Below are 11,898 nucleotides of genomic sequence, written 5' to 3'. Positions count from 1 at the left end.
CAGAATGTCCTGAAAATCACTGGGTGACACCCTGAGGTGGTCTTCTAGTACTCTGACATGGAAGTGTTGAGGCATTATGGGCGGTCTCCTTTTAATCATCTGAAATTGCAGGAAACAGTAGGTCATATAGCACAGTTTAGAGGGCCTTTATTTTTAAATGCCACATCAGAATGTCCTGAAAATCACTGGGTGACACCCTGAGGTGGTCTTCTAGTACTGTGAAGTGGAAGTTTTGATGCATTATGGGCGGCCTCTTTTTAATCCTAATTTGCAGGAAACAGTAGGTCGTATAGGACAGTTTAGAGGGCCTTTATTTTGAAATGCCACATCAGAATGTCCTCAAGATCACTGGGTGACACCCTGAGGTGGTCTACTAATACTCTGAAGTGGAAGTGTTAATGCATTATGGGCGGTCTCCTTTTAATCCTAATCTGAAATTGCAGGAAACAGTAGGTCGTATAGGACAGTTTAGAGGGCCTTTATTTTGAAATGCCACATCAGAATGTCCTGAAGATCACTGCGTGACACCCTGAGCGGTCTACTAGTACTCTGAAGTGGAAGTGTTGATGCATTATGGGCGGTCTCCTTTTAATCCTAATCTGAAATTGCAGGAAACAGTAGGTCGTATAGGACAGTTTAGAGGGCCTTTATTTTGAAATGCCACATCAGAATGTCCTGACAATCACTGGGTGACACCCTGAGGTGGTCTACTAGTACTGTGAAGTGGAAGTGTTGATGCATTATGGGCGGTCTCCTTTTAATCCTAACCTGAAATTGCAGGAAACAGTAGGTTGTATAGAACAGTTTAGAGAGCCTTTATTTTGAAATGCCACATCAGAATGTCCTGAAAATCACTGGGATATACCCAGAGCCAGGGGTGGTCTGCTAGCTCTCTGGATTGGAGTAGGTGCGGTATTATGGGCGATTTCCTTTTATTTCTAATCTGAATATTAAGGAAATATAGTTATGACAATTTAGAGGTCCTTTATTTTGAAATGCCCACCACAACCGCCTTTCACTTCTTTAATCAAACCATCGTTATTTGACTTCACTACTTGTCGGTGAATGCGACGGTGATAAGTCCTTCCAAGAGAAAAAACGATTTACCGTAATGACGCTAATGTTTGAGCAAAGGGGAATTGGCTGTGGCCCACATGACTTGTATTTCCGAATTGAAGGCTGGCTTGACCGCAGTAAGACAGGTCAGGTGCGCCCGATAGTTGTTCAATCAAATTGCCACAAGCGGGAAAAGTCAAACCAAACATCCCAAATCTGCCGATGTGCCACCTCTCACTGCGTGACAAATAAACATGTTTGTTGTTGTTGAGTAGTAAACAAAAAATAACAATAGGTGCTTAAGAGGGAGGATCGTGGTAGTACTTCTTGAAGAGGTGAGTTTTGAGCTTGCAGCAAAATATGGGAGTGACGGGGCAACTAATCGCCCCGAGGTAGCAGAGTGTGGGGGTGGGGCTTGACCATAAGCTGGAGGTAGGAGAGAACAGTTTCTTTCATTTCACTGTACCTGTTTTATAAACTGGATACACACACTGTATGTACATACATACATACATACATACATACACACACACACACCCACACTCATTCATACATACATACATACACACACACACACATACATACATACATACTCACACACACACACATACACACACACACACACACATACATACATACATACATACATACATACACACACACACACACACATACATACATACATACATACATACATACATACATACATACATACATACATAGGCCAGTACTTAAATATAGGCCAAACACATCTACTCATTACCTTAAGAGTATTGACAAACACAACACTAGAATTGCATAATTTGTGTAGTTAAGGTGGTATTATCAACAGTTCCAGTGGACTCAATGAGTAACATGTAACAGCATACTGAATAGGCAGAGCAAAATAGGCTACAGGTCGGCCAGTTATACCGGCGGTGCCACTAGAGGGCCTTCAGTTCCCGAGGTCTGCAAACAGAAGCGCGTGCCTGTAGCATTATCCTCGCTGTCAAGGGCATCAGGCTACTTACTGTACGTGTAGGTGTGTATATGCCACGGGTGGTTTGTCACAAGCAATAATGAGCTTCATAATTGACTGAAAACGAACCAATAGAATGATAGCCATGCCCACTACTGCCCCCCGAAGCAATGTTGTCAAATTACACTTTGCATTACTGGCAATAAAAAGCCTCATAGTCATAGAAATAACATTCTGTTACATTCGCTAACAGAATTCCATAAGAGCCTCAGCAAAATCCCACCCGGCTATCAATGCATGCGTGTGCACGCAAGGCGCAGAACGCCCACTATGCTGTAATTGTGAAGCGGATTGGCTTCTAAAGATAACGGTACCTCTGTCATGATTGGTCGAGGCCGGTTTCGCCATTACGTTATGCTTATTCTACAAATACACAGGGAACTGGGGAGAGCGAGGACGTAATGGTGTTATTCCTTGTGCCCTTGCAATGGTCATCATTCTGATATTACTTGGCAAATTCCACAGTCGGGAATCGTAATGAAGGTATGCAATTACACTCTCTCTGTATTATGATGGTTTGCTCAATCTGCTCGCCTTTTCTCCAGATTAACTTTCAATACAATGCGATAATGAAAAAAAGGGGAGAAGGCTAAAACCAAGCAACTGACAGTTTTAAATTGGAATAGGATATATAGCCTATGCTACATTGTTGTCGCTGATAATTTGATAATAATTTCAAGGGACAGATTTAAGTGCGTGGATTAGCGCTAGTATAATGGTGTAGATGTAAATGAATGAACATTATTAATTGTATGGTGTTCATTCCCGTGGCCGTCAGTTTGATGCCTGGGTCTTAATGTACTTGCTTGGACCACAGTTCAGAGCCCCTTCGTCGCGAAACGCTAATCTCTTCCAATAAAATCAGTACAGGCTGCAGTCAGAGTGATAATAATTTGGTACGTCTGGTTCGAGACAGTTAGGCCACCTGTACCCATACGACCTAATCCTTACATTACTGCACGTTAATTAATGCTTACCTACTTGCACAGCACTGATGAGGATGATGATGAAGATGATGATGATAATGGTGAAGATGATGATGACGATGATGATGATTGCCCACATTTCCTTATACCTAATCCTTTTAGTGAAGTGGTTTAGTTTACACCATTTGAGAGGATACAGCAGACGAGGCCATGGAATGTAAGTAAACTAAAACTGGGCTTAGGAGTTATTGTCACCTGCAAAAAGTGTCCAGAGTGGATCTTAATTCTTGTCTTTGAAGAGGAATGTGCTCATAAAACCCATATCAGTCCCAGTGGGGGTTAAAGGCACAGTAATCTGTTTATTTGATGAAACATCCCTGTGTCCTAAAATTACTGTCATTGTATTGATTAATCTGGTTTAAGATTAATAAGAGAAAAGCAGCTTTTCATTCCATGAGGAATGGAATATCACCATAGAAATCATGCACATGATTCTCAAATAGAAACATCTCTTAGAATTACTGACCCTCTGACCATAGATAGATAGTTCATTGTGCATCTGAATCTCCATCCTTATACCAAGTGTCCCCCATCAGAACATTCAGCTAATGGACATGATCTTCCAGCCCTGTCCAAAAACTGGACATGCCACTGTAGATTTGTTAGCTTTGAGTTATTTTTTGCAGCTGCAAATGTATTAATTTAGATGTGTTTGCTACAGTATCTTCAGTTTCAGGGGCAGGTATACCTCCATCAAACTGTATCACAGTGGTGTGTGCTGCTGTTGGCTTGTTTGTCTTGTTTTGTTTGTACTGGAGGATTGAAAAATAGATTTTTGAAATCCAAGATTAGGAGCCACTGTATGAAATGTGATACAAACATAGAAGGTTCTGTATCGGTCCTGTGGCTGGTGTTATTAAATATGGCAGTCAGATTTTAATAACACAGGATCATCTCTTCAACAGACATGCTTAGGATTTATTGCTGCCACACACACACACACACACACACACACACACACACACACACACACACACACACACACACACACACACACACACACACACAAAACAAAGTTATTATTAGCTGTCTGTCCTTATCCAACCCCTCTGAGTAAAGTGTGAAAAGCTATCTTTTGTGAATTAATTCCATGTCTGAGTGAACGCACGCTGTGTTCTTCATGATTCTAGATGTGCTCTGAGAGTCTTACTGCGGGAACAGCCCTGGTAGAGCAGGAACAGCCCTGGTAGAGCAGGAACAGCCCTGGTAGAGCAGGGAACAGCCCTGGTAGAGCAGGAACAGCCCTGGTAGAGCAGGAACAGCCCTGGTAGAGCAGGGAACAGCCCTGGTAGAGCAGGGAACAGCCCTGGTAGAGCAGGAACAGCCCTGGTAGAGCAGGGAACAGCCCTGGTAGAGCTAGAACAGCCCTGGTAGAGCAGGAACAGCCCTGGTAGAGCAGGGAACAGCCCTGGTAGAGCAGGAACAGCCCTGGTAGAGCAGGGAACAGAGTTTCCTGTCAATCAGACTTCCTGATCTCAATGGGGAGGAAGTCTGGTGCCATCAGCCAACTGACTGCACATCTCGCTAAGTCAATGACATCATCGCTGGACGCCAGGGAAGCTTTGCTCAGGAGAGAGATGGGGAGAGGAGGAGAGAGAGGGGGAGGAGAGGAGGAGAGAGAGGGGGAGGAAAGAGGGGGAGGAGAGGAGGGGAGGGAGAGGAGGAGAGAGAGGGGGAGGAAAGGAGGAGAGAGAGGGGAGGGAGAGGAGGAGAGAGAGGGGGAGGAAAGGAGGAGAGAGGGGAAGAAAAGGAGGAGAGAGAGGGGAGGGAGAGGAGGAGAGAGAGGGGAGGGAGAGGAGGAGAGAGGGGGAGGAAAGGAGGAGAGAGGGGGAGGAAAGGAGGAGAGAGAGGGGAGGGAGAGGAGGAGAGAGAGGGGAGGGAAAGCAGGGAGAAAGATTTTGAAGAATTGAATATTATGGGATATGTAATTCATGTGTGTTGAATGGACGTAGAGAGTATTTTATGCCGAGTGTTTAGTACTTCATATACACCAGAAATGTTTTCCCATCGGAACACCTGTTACAGTCCCATGCTCTTTGATTTATGACAGGGAATGATGAATGTCTGAAGACATGAATGTTTATTATTCTTACTTTCATTTCTCCTATCAGATTTTAGATTGAAGGCTTTTCTCCCAGTTGAACAGGGAAGAACTATATCCAGCTCAACCCTACATCTCCCTTCAGCAATGTTCAGGCTACAAACTGGCGTTAAGCCAAAAGGGTCTTACTGCCTCAAGGGTGTTAAGAGTCCGAGTTCAGAGACATGGAGAAGGAAGCACACTGCTGTTACAGTAGGTCCCAGAGCACCAGCAGAATCACAGAACCCTGAGTCTGAGATAACGCTAGCACCTGTGAGCGTGGAGTTAAGAGTGTCCTGAGATGTCTGAGATAACGCAAGCACCTGTGAGCGTGGAGTTAAGAGTGTCCTGAGATGTCTGAGATAACGCTAGCACCTGTGAGCGTGGAGTTAAGAGTGTCCTGAGATGTCTGAGATAACACTAGCACCTGTGAGCGTGGAGTTAAGAGTGTCCTGAGATGTCTGAGATAACGCTAGCACCTGTGAGCGTGGAGTTAAGAGTGTCCTGAGATGTCTGAGATAACGCTAGCACCTGTGAGCGTGGAGTTAAGAGTGTCCTGAGATGTCTGAGATAACGCTAGCACCTGTGAGCGTGGAGTTAAGAGTGTCCTGAGATGTCTGAGATAACGCTAGCACCTGTGAGCGTGGAGTTAAGAGTGTCCTGAGATGTCTGAGATAACGCTAGCACCTGTGAGCGTGGAGTTAAGAGTGTGCTGAGATGTCTGAGATAACGCTAGCACCTGTGAGCGTGGAGTTAAGAGTGTCCTGGGAGTTAAGAGTGTCCTGAGATGTCTCAGATAACGCTAGCACCTGTGAGCGTGGAGTTAAGAGTGAGACACCCGTGATTGAAGAGGAACAGGGAGGAATTGTCAACAGCCTGCATGATCAGACTGAAAGTGAGAATAAAAACTTAAAGGACCAAACCAGAGTGAGAGTGAAGCCTCATGATGATGCATTAGGACCTGGAGGGAAGCAGAGCTGCTCTGAACACTCACTGCTGCCCTTGTTTGCAGGATCTTGTCAGGCCAGATAGGAGTGATTCCGTGGCTTGACTGCTATTTCTCCCCCTGGTGAATCTATCAGGAGAGAGTTGAGCAGGTAGGAGTAACAGCCCTCTGAGTAACAGCCCTCTGAGTAACATCCCTCTGAGTAACAGCCCTCTGAGTACCAGCCCTCCGAGTAACATCCCTCTGAGTAACATCCCTCTGAGTAACAGCCCTCTGAGTAACAGCCCTCTGAGTAACAGCCCTCCGAGTAACATCTCTCTGAGTAACAGCCCTCTGAGTAACAGCCCTCTGAGTAACAGCCCTCTGAGTAACAGCCCTCTGAGTAACAGCCCTCTGAGTAACAGCCCTCTGAGTAACATCCCTCTGAGTAACAGCCCTCTGAGTAACATCCCTCCGAGTAACATCCCTCCGAGTACCATCCCTCCGAGTAACATCCCTCCGAGTAACATCCCTCCGAGTAACATCCCTCTGAGTAACATCCCTGTGAGTAACAGCCCTCTGAGTAACATCCCTGTGAGTAACAGCCCTCTGAGTAACATCCCTGTGAGTAACATCCCTGTGAGTATCAGCCCTCAGGAGGAAGCCCCACAGTGGGCCAGCTCCTCTCCTGCTCCAGATGAAGATGCCTTACGGACGTGAGGTCACGTGACGTGAGTCATGGTTTGAGCAGGGATAGAGGAGTCATGGTTTGAGCAGGGATAGAGTCATGGTTTGAGCAGGGATGGAGGAGTCATGGTTTGAGCAGGGATAGAGGAGTCATGGTTTGAGCAGGAACAGAGGAGTCATGGTTTGAGCAGGGATAGAGTCGTGGTTTGAGCAGGGATAGAGGAGTCCTGGTTTGAGCAGGGATAGAGGAGTCATGGTTTGAGCAGGGATAGAGGAGTCATGGTTTGAGCAGTGATAGAGGAGTCATGGTTTGAGCAGGGATAGAGGAGTCATGGTTTGAGCAGGGATAGAGGAGTCATGGTTTGAGCAGGAACAGAGGAGTCATGGTTTGAGCAGGGATAGAGTCGTGGTTTGAGCAGGGATAGAGGAGTCCTGGTTTGAGCAGGGATAGAGGAGTCATGGTTTGAGCAGGGATAGAGTCATGGTTTGAGCAGGGATAGAGGAGTCATGGTTTGAGCAGGGATAGAGGAGTCATGGTTTGAGCAGTGATAGAGGAGTCATGGTTTGAGCAGGGATAGAGGAGTCATGGTTTGAGCAGGGATAGAGGAGTCATGGTTTGAGCAGGGATAGAGTCATGGTTTGAGCAGGGATGGAGGAGTCATGGTTTGAGCAGGGATAAAGGAGTCATGGTTTGAGCAGGGATAGAGTCATGGTTTGAGCAGGGATAGAGGAGTCATGGTTTGAGCAGGGATAGAGGAGTCATGGTTTGAGCAGTGATAGAGGAGTCATGGTTTGAGCAGGGATAGAGGAGTCATGGTTTGAGCAGGGATAGAGGAGTCATGGTTTGAGCAGGGATAGAGTCATGGTTTGAGCAGGGATGGAGGAGTCATGGTTTGAGCAGGGATAGAGGAGTCATGGTTTGAGCAGGGATAAAGGAGTCATGGTTTGAGCAGGGATAGAGTCATGGTTTGAGCAGGGATGGAGGAGTCATGGTTTGAGCAGGGATAGAGGAGTCATGGTTTGAGCAGGGATAGAGGAGTCATGGTTTGAGCAGGGATGGAGGAGTCTGTGTTGAAAGGGAGCTGGGCTGGACTTGCAGTTAAAATTGCAAATACACCAGTAAACATAAGAATCTAACTGTCCAAATGTAACTGGACAACACTGGTTTACTGTAGGCTACTGGCCATCTCACAGACCAGGGCTGAGTTTCCCAGAGGCATCGTAGCGCTATGATGAACGCCATAGCTTACGATGAACGTAGCGATGCCTCTGGGAAACTCAGCCCAGGTACTTTCCCAGTGGGCCAACATGCCTTTTTATCTGGCCCACTGTTTTTGTTCATACTGTAATTGACAGTTTCATTGACACTGGGCTGGCCCAGTCACATCTTTAAACCCCTCCCCCTGGGCCCAGTCACATCTTTAAACCCCTCCCCCTGGGCCCAGTCACATCTTTAAACCCCTCCCCCTGGGCCCAGTCACATCTTTAAAACCCTCCCCCTGGGCCCAGTCACATCTTTAAACCCCTCCCCCTGGGCCCAGTCACATCTTTAAGCCCCTCCCCCTGGGCCCAATCACATCTTTGAACCTCTTCCCCTGGGCCCAATCACATCTTTAAACCCCTCCCCCTGGGCCCAGTCAAATCTTTAAGCCCCTCCCCCTGGGCCCAATCACATTGAGTGCCCTATCAATTCCTAACACTAATCATAACGATAACCCAAATAAAGTATTCATGGTTAAAACGCTTGAAGTCGGTAGGCCTGCTTCTGGTCACCTTAAGAAGTCTGCAATCCAGACCTCTCAGGTCGTCTGGCACAGGCCTGCTTTCTGTCCCCAGAATTAAAACAAAACATGGAGAAGCAGCGTTCAGTTTTTATGCTCCACATATCTGGAACAAACTTCCAGAAAACTGCAGGTCTGCTGCAACTCTCAGTTTTTAAAAATCAAGACTGAAGACTTGCCGCTGCTTTTTATTAAATCAAATAATTATTCATTCGTACACTGCACTGTAACTTTTATTCCTGTATTTTATTTTTCCTGCATTTTGTTTTAAATGTCCTTTTTTTGCATTTCATTTCATATGACCTTTTATGTGTTTCTTGCACTTTGTCTTGATGCTTTTAATGTCTCATGTAAAGCACTTTGAATTGCCTTTTGCTGAAATGTGTTGTACAAATAAACTTGCCTTGCCTTGCAAATTTCTAAATTGATAAGTCAAAACGCAAGGGAGGTGAGGAGAAATGGAAAAAAACAGGCCCTTCAGGCAGATGCTGCCAAAATATCAGAACTCAAACCAGAACTCAAACCAGGGCAGAACTCAAACCAGGGCAGAACTCAAACCAGGGCAGAACTCAAACCAGGGTAGAAGTCAAACCAGGGCAGAAGTCAAACCAGGGCAGAAGTCAAACCAGGGCAGATGACCACAGGACCTTCTGAAGCAGCAGGGCAGATGATGGTGTGACAGTGAGGAGGATGAGGAGAGGGAGAGAGATGACGATGAGAACAGAGGGAGAGACGTAGAACCTGAGAGACATGGAACCTGAGAGACATGGAACCTGAGAGACGTAAAACCTGAGAGACGTAGAACCGGAGAGACATGGAACCTGAGAGACGTAGAACCTGAGAGACATGGAACCTGAGAGACGTAGAACCTGAGAGACATGGAACCTTAGAGACATGGAACCTGAGAGACGTAGAACCTGAGAGACGTAGAACCTGAGAGACATGGAACCTGAGAGACATGGAACCTGAGAGACATGGAACCTGAGAGACGTAGAACCTGAGAGACGTAGAACCTGAGAGACATGGAACTTGAGAGACATGGAACCTGAGAGACGTGAAAAGTGATGTTGATAACATTACAATAAAACAAATGCTGCACGCTTTTCTCTACTTCCAATTGGCCAGCATATTTTATGCTGACCAGCTAGTGGAATGGGCTCCCTTACTGTGCCTCGTGAGACCATCCCTTACTGTGAGACCATCCCTTACTGTGCCTCGTGAGACCACCCCTTACTGTGAGACCATCCCTTACTGTGCCTCGTGAGACCATCCCTTACTGTGAGACCATCCCTTACTGTGCCTCGTGAGACCATCCGGATCTCGCGAGCTCATGAAACCAGCCAAAGGCTGGTAATAACAATGTAGCTTAATTTGTAGCTCAAAATGTCCTAGAAACAATTCTGGCTTTCAAATCTAACGGCATAATGTCGGTTTAAAACTGGGTTGCTAATTCTTACAATATTGCGGTAGTTTCCCTACTCAAGGGAAGGGGTTCAGTCTGAGATCACAGGGCTGGTGTCACCGCGGAGGCTCAGGTCACAGCTTGTAGGAGAGGCAAGACTGTAGTAGATGAGACTGAGAGCAGAGCGCTGGTGAAATCCACACTGAGCTCCTTTTGTTGAGCGCGGGCTGCCAGGGAGTCCCAGGGACCAGACTGTCTGCTCATGTCAGCCTATTGATTCCCTCCGACCCGGGAACAGAAGACATATTCTCCTCACCGCCTCCTCCTGTCTCCGCTCCCCTCATCAGTATTCTCCAAGGATATCACGGCATATCTGCTCTCAGGCTCTGGACAGTCTTTCGGTCAGCAAACATGGATCGGCGGGCCCGTCACAGTGGCCTCCCTCCTCGTTAGTGACCGCACGATCTGTCAGTCACGCGCTCTAACAGGTCTAACAGGTCTAACAGGTCATGGGCCGTGGGTCATGGGTCACAGGTCATGGGCCGTGCGTGATCTGATCCACTGCTGCTTCTCTCTTTGTAAAGGATCAAGATGTCACAACACCAGTTCATACAGAGAAACAAAGAGTTCTGGAGCATTCTGCACGGTCAGCACTCTGCCTTCATGTCTTCAGCTGGTTTACTGCCGTTTCCTGCGTTCAACCATGCAGTGCTCCTCCTAAATGAGATGATCTGCAGAAAAACTCAACATCCTGTTTGGACCGAGTTAAAGGCTGCAGATCAATGCTTGTTTATGCAACATCTCTGATGTCAAACGTACTCCCAATGCCCTCCATCTCTGTGTCACTGTGCAGAATCTGTTGAGTGACCGGACCTTTTTGAGTTGCACAGGGGGAATTATTCAGCCCCACCAGAAATGGTGCTGTGCGTCATGTTTGTGAAAGGGCCAGTGCTGGTGAGTGTGTTTCTGAAAGGGCCAGTGCTGGTGAGTGTGTTTGTGAAAGGGCCAGTGCTGGTGAGTGTGTTTCTGAAAGGGCCAGTGCTGGTGAGTGTGTTTCTGAAAGGGCCAGTGCTGGTGAGTGTGTTTCTGAAAGGGCCAGTGCTGGTGAGTGTGTTTGTGAAAGGGCCAGTGCTGGTGAGTGTGTTTGTGGAATCGCCAGTGCTGGTGAGGGTTTTGTACTCCAGGCCTTTCAGAGGAAGGTAGAGGAGCTACACAAGCAAAGCTAACAGGGCAGCGAGACTGCAGAGGCCAACACACAGAGGCCAACACACAGAGGCCAACACACAGAGGCCAACACACAGAGGCCAACACACAGAGGCCAACACACAGAGGCCAACACACAGAGGCCAACACACAGAGGCTAACACAGAGGCCGACACAGAGGCTGACAGAGGCCTTGTGGGATTCAGTCATGAAGGACTAATGGAGGGAGAAGTCAGAGATGCCACTGAACTCTGCCAACAGCAGGAAAACTCTTAATTTAGTCTTTGCCTTAATTTGGTGTAGTCTCATAGTCTTTTCACCTTCATTTGGTTTAGTCTAAAATCTTAATTTGGCTTCCAATTTGGTTTCCAAGACACACAATGTCCCTGATAATGTGGTTGCTAACTACTGTATGATTCTGCTCATGTCAAGTCCGTCTGCTTTTCGTCCTCTCATTCGTCTGTCTACTAAAAGTTGTAGGGGCGGCTGTAGCTCAGTTGGTAGAGCGGGTCGTTCAATGATCGAAGGGTCAGTGGTTCGAATCCCAGTTCCGACTGTCCATATGTCGAAGTGCCCTTGAGCAAGACACCTTGCATGGCAGCTACCGCCATTGGTGTGTGAATGTGTGTGTGAATGGGTGAATGAGAGGCCATTGTAAAGCGCTTTGAGTGCCGCTAAGGTGGAAAAGCACTATATAAGTGCAGTCCATTTACCATTTACCAAGTTACCAAGGTGACGAACTCAGCATACAGTAAACCTC

Source organism: Borostomias antarcticus, assembly GCF_949987555.1.
Source record: "Borostomias antarcticus genome assembly, chromosome: 8".
In the NCBI taxonomy this organism is placed as follows: Eukaryota; Metazoa; Chordata; class Actinopteri; order Stomiiformes; family Stomiidae; genus Borostomias; species Borostomias antarcticus.
Note: the sequence above shows the minus strand (reverse complement) of the source record.